Source organism: Equus caballus, chromosome 23 (genome assembly GCF_041296265.1).
Source record: "Equus caballus isolate H_3958 breed thoroughbred chromosome 23, TB-T2T, whole genome shotgun sequence".
In the NCBI taxonomy this organism is placed as follows: domain Eukaryota; kingdom Metazoa; phylum Chordata; class Mammalia; order Perissodactyla; family Equidae; genus Equus; species Equus caballus.
In genome coordinates, this window is record NC_091706.1 from 48,988,972 (window position 1) to 48,994,594 (window position 5,623).

At 47.6% G+C, this 5,623-nt stretch overlaps 1 long non-coding RNA gene across 1 annotated transcript; it reads left to right on the plus strand.

Annotated features, from left to right (window-relative positions):
* The first annotated feature begins 318 nt into the window (after nucleotides 1–318).
* On the plus strand, nucleotides 319–5,266 carry LOC111770181 (uncharacterized). Its single transcript, XR_002803269.2, has 3 exons — nucleotides 319–537; nucleotides 4,471–4,503; nucleotides 4,949–5,266. It is a non-coding gene; the product is annotated as an uncharacterized lncRNA (long non-coding RNA).
* Nucleotides 5,267–5,623: the final 357 nt, after the last annotated feature.

Genomic DNA, 5,623 nt, shown 5'->3' on the forward strand with positions numbered 1-5,623 from the left:
AATCTCCTCCTCTGGAGTGTGAGTGAAACCTGTGACTATTTGGGACATCCCTCCTGTGCTTAGATTACATTACATAGCCAAAGGGTCTTTTGTAAATGTAATTAAGGTAATTAATCAGTTGATTTTGAGTTAATCGAAAAGGAGATTATCTGGCTGGACTGCACCTAACCACAGGAGCCCTTTAAGTCTGGCTCTAAAGGCCAGAGACAGAAGTCCAAGATTCGAAGCAGTAGAGAATTCTTCTGTTGGCCTTGAAGGAGAAAACAGCTATGTTGCAGAGAAGGCCACACGAATAGCCGGGAACAGCGGTCAGCCTCTAGGAGTTCATAACAGCCCGGGTTAACAGCCAGCAAGCAAACAGAGACCTCAGTCCTATCCCATAATGAACTGGATTCTGGCAACATCCTGAAGGAGCTTGGAGAAGGACCCCGAGCCTCAGGAGAGATGGCGGCCTGGCTGACCTTGATTTCAGCTGTGCGAGAGACCCTGAGCAGAAAACCCATCCATACCACGCCAGACTCCTGACCCCTGGAAACTGTGAGAGAAAGATTTGTGTTGTTTTAAGCTGCTAAGTTTGTGGTAATACGTTAGGTGGCAATAGTAAACAAATATATTTGCTAAATCTAGCAGCTCTATCTATATCCTATGATCTCCAAAACACACTTGTCGGTGTTCCTGGTGTAGGGAGCAAGGACAGAAGAGGAAATGAAGGGACAAGGGAGCCCCGGATACACTGGACATCCTCTTGTTAGCAACCTCCACAGAAAAAGAGCAAGGAAAGGAAGGCTAGCCAGAGTATTGCCTGCTCTGGTGCCTGTGTCCTGGCAGACAGGAGAGACCTGGCCTCCTGGGCCCCAGAGCCCCAAAGTCTCAGTTTAGACCTGTAGACACGCACGTGTGTACATACACACACACACACACACACACACACACACACACACACAAACGTGCATGCACTCTCCTACACACCTTCTTTCCCTGGGAGGAATGTGGAGGACAAGGTTATCTCTTCTCTCAGAGGCAGATATGGTTGCTAGTTCTGCAAGTAAACATGTGGTGTCAATCAGAGTCCATTACTGATCTGAAGCTGTAGAAACACAAGCGTTCCATGTAAGGATAAACTTGTGTGTGTGTTTGTGTTGGGGTAGGTATGAATATACACAGAGAAGGCGAGGCTCTGCAATCTAGAACTTCCCTGGGCATTGTTTCAGCTTTCATTACAGCCCTCGTAATCTAAAAGAAACTTAGAAATCTCTTTTAAAAGGGTCGGAAGACCAGGTTTTGTGTTTCAATTCTCCAAATGTTCTTTTGTTTATGGATTCCCCTAAATTCTCTTTCCAACAGCTTCTTCTATCCCTCTGGCCTCACGTTGCCCTTGAAAGTGGCCGGAGGAAACTGTAAGGTGTCAGCCAGTCAGCATGGAGAGATTCTCTTTCATCCCCTGAGTGTCTGGAGATGCGAGTTTAATGAGAGGCATCGACCTTTGAATTATACAAATGGACCTCTTCAGCAATCACTTCCCTCCCCAGTCCATACCCACCCTCAGCTTTTAATCTTCTCAATTATATTTCCTTTTCATTGATTACTACTTTGCTAACTTTCAGATGGAGCAGGCAGTAAAACCTCAGCCACACAGGTAATGCAATTGCTTTTCAAGCCTGACGCCTGCCTCTCACCTCCTGAGGGGCCCTCAGGCTCCCCCCGCACCTGACTGGGACTTGGCAAGTCCGTCGGCCTTCAATTGATCTTGCAAGATGGCCCCTTCCATCCAAAGATCTGTGCAATCTTGGTTAGGAAGACGGGGTTTCAGTTCTGAGCTTTAAGTAGTGAAGGTGAGGGGTTTGCATGCTGCTGGAGTGTGGGAAGGGCACTCACGGATGCTGGCTCTGGATCCAGGCCAGCTGGGCCTGGGAGTGGGCAGGGATAGGCCTGGGAGCAGGGAGCTCTGGGTTCTGTTCCCACCTCTGCTCTGACTTTTTTGAGCGACCTTTGTTGAACCACTTAACTTCTGTGCTTTTCTCTTGGTGCCATCTGTAAGGGGGAGACAATGACACTTGTCTGTGAAAATGCTTTGAGGGATGCTGGCATAAAAGACGCAATGTACAAGCAAGTGATGAGCAATGTTTCCCATAAAGAGCCCCTTGTTTGCATCTGCAAGAGGCCCCGTTTGAGGGCTAAGAAGAAAAATTGAGAAATTTCCTTGATATCGAGGCCAGGCGGAGAATGTGGCTCCAGACCAGTTAGAAATCCCTTCTGTGGCTGGGGGCTCCTGAGCGGCCGGGATGGGAGCTCAGTGAGGTGCATGCTGGGACCCGGCTGGCAGAACAAACAGGTCCGAGGTCTCTGCACCAAGCAGGACGCAGTGCCATATCAGGATTAGCCAAGGGACCTGACGCACAGCAAGGGGGGCCTGCCTCCCAGTGATTTACGGGCATTGACGCAGGGACCTGGGGTGGGGAGGGTCGGAGAACTTTGGGGACATTTTCAAAACTGGAGGTCGTTCAGAGGAAATTACTCAATAAAAACCAGGTTTCTCTCACTGAATAGATCAATTTACAGCTCATAAGGTGGAAAAAGTCTGAGACTTCAAGATTCTGGCTGGGTGGGTCTCCTAAGGTTTCCTCCCTTGGCAGAGTGGCTGTGGCTTTGGCTCTCTCGGCTGGGCACCCCTTCTGTAGCTCCCAGGGCCAGCATTTTTTCTCTCGTCTTGTTTCTCTCTTTCTCTGCTACTTAAACTTTTCTGGTTATGATTCTTCCCCTTCTCTCTCTTCCTCTTACAAGCCTCCTACTTTCAACATTCACCTCCCTATAGTCCTATTAGAGAAGCCCCTATCATTTTTGTGTTCCTGATGATACAAATTCTTTTTCCATGATTCCCTCTCTCCACTGCTGGCCGCAACGTCATCCCTCTTCCCTCTGTTTTTCCTTTAGGTCCCCAAAGCTCCTGTCTTTCTCCTCCAGCTGCCCGTGGTCTGTTTCTCCGCACACCTCTCAACCTCTCTATTTCTCCCTCTCTGCCTTTTATCTTCCCAGCCCTTCTCTTCAGTTGCTCTCTTGGCCTTTCTCCATTGCTACTGCAGTAATTCATCGTGAGCATCCAGTAACACCATCACCTATTGACTGGGCTTCTTTAAGTTTGCACTGAAGCAAGAGAGTTCTCAGGGAGGCAGGATCGTGGAAGACGGACAGGGCCCAAATGGAGTTGTATTGTAACTCCATAATCTATCAATCATCATTCATCCATGCACCTATCATCCATCCATCATCCATCTATCCATCTATCCATCCACCCATCCATCCATCCAAGGCTTCATTTAATCATTCATTGATTTATTCATTCAGCAAACATTCACTGGAATGTGCTATATGCCAGGCACTGGGCTAGGCACTTGAGGGAGAATGATGATCAGGTATAGATGTGGATCTTGACTTCCGTAAGGGCTAAGGAGAGTATGTGGAACCAAGAGACCATCTTGTAAGGATTTGACCTACTTACAAATGGAGAATTAGGCTGAGCTCTGAAGGCTGAGAGGGAAGAAGAGACAGGCAGTGGGAACAGCTTTGGAGAAAGCCTGTCGCTGCTCATCCCTACCAAATCCTCTTCCATTTGCTGGCCAGGGATTCTAGTTTTTCTAGCAGAAGTCAAGGCTTAGGCCATGGATTTCAAGTGCACCACATCCTTTAACCTGGTAACAGTGACTTAGAAATATTCAGACTAAGTGGTAAATAATTGGCATAGTTCATTCCTGGGAACAGGCTTTATTAGAGAGGAGAAGGGGCATTTAACATCTGAAGGCGGGAGATTGTGGGGAACAGGATCCTCCATGGTCTGTGGATGTGTCCCTAGGATGATGTGCTCACTCTGCATGGTGCCACGAGTGGACCCTGAGGGCTTGTGGGAAGAGCCCACGCTCCCAGGTGTCAGTTGGCTGGCCCAACAAGCTGCTCTTTCCTTCTTTGGGACCTCAGTGCTTCCATAAACTTTGGAGACCAGGCAGTTCTAGAAACCCAGCACCTCCCTCCTCCCTTTCACTGGCACTGGTCACAAATTAAAAGCGGCCATTGGGTTTCATGGCTTGATGGCCTTGTAATTGTTATTGGAACTTGCCTTGGATGGATTTATGGTAATGAACTCACCTAATAGCAAATCCGTCACGGGCCTCTTTGCAGACAGGATCTTTCCTGAGTGAAGATATTAGAAAACCATTCTGCAGAGGAAAAGCAATACTGACTGGTGATTTCAAGTTTAGGAAAAACACCACTGTTTGGGTTTTTCTGTTGGCCTCTAACTTTAAACACTTCATTGGCCAGTTGCTAACCAACACAGTTTTTGGCCAGGGCCCTGTTTATGTTGGCACCAAATGTATGTATCACAAGCAGTTTGTGTGTTTCTGGGCATGTGTGTATGAGTCTGTATATGTTACAAACTCCAAAACTTTTGAACACAATGTTTTGTACTCTTTTTTGCAGATTCTTCTGGCCAAGAAAAGAGGCCACTAGCAGGTAGGGCATCTATATGCATTAATGATTTGCTGTGAGGCCGCCCCACTCCATCATAGCCACCCTCTGGCTTGGCCTGGCCTGGCACTGAGCTGTCTGGCCTCCCCGGCCTCCTGTCCTGCTGAGTTATGAATGAGTGAGGTGGCCCCTGCCAGTGAAGTGGGCTCCAGGGACAGTGGGTACTTTCTGTGTCCCCTCAGTCTGTAGGATCAGAAAGCAAATCATCAGAAATGCCGGGGACAAGGAATTTTCTCCTAGCTGGGGCCAGAAAGGCTCCATGTTTTTGTGGCTTGGCATTAAGCAAACAGCTGCTTTTTTGTTCTCTCCTCAAATTATTTGTCCAAACAAAAGGCAACTGGCATGGAGAGAAAAGCAGAATTTTTCCAGCGTTTGCCCCTGTCTGTGCCCCTTCTCACAGCACGCTTTCTGACTCTGTCCACTTTCACAGCTCAGTGTCGGGTTTCCAGCGGACAGAAAGGCAAGCTTTGCTGCTCTGGAACGTGAAAGCCAACTTCTGACTCTCAGGCCTCCTGACCCAACCCAACATCAGAGCGAAAGGCAGACTTCACAGGCTGGCACCCTCCCTCTCCCAAATCCCCAAGTTTTCCCAAGCCTGTGAATCATGAATCAAGAAGCATTCCCTTGGAGACTGAGAGTTCAGATCAACAGTGAATCCTAGAAGAAAGAAGGTCGTTTTCCCTCAAACTCCCGTTTCTTTGGAAAGTTAGAAGTTGGATCTTCTGCCTAATAAAGGATTGTTATTTAATTGTGAGTCATCTTTTAGAAAAGACATAGCTTATCAATTTGCATCTCATTAGAATATGGTAAGATATGCTAAACACGACGACTAAATGATACAGAATTTAATCTTCCTCTGAGGCTTGTTGGGATTAGCCCATGTCCTTATCTACTCAGCACACTCATGATTCTCCTTCAAGACTTGGGGCAAATGTCACCTTCCTGATGGGGACTTTGCAACCCAGAGGCACCCTTACCACCCACGTAGAATTAGGGCCACCTCATCTGTGCTCCCATGACTCTCCCAGCACTGGCATGTTGCAACGTGTACACTTTCTGTTCCTAAATAATTTCAGACTTGTAGAAAAGTTGCAAAAAGAGTATA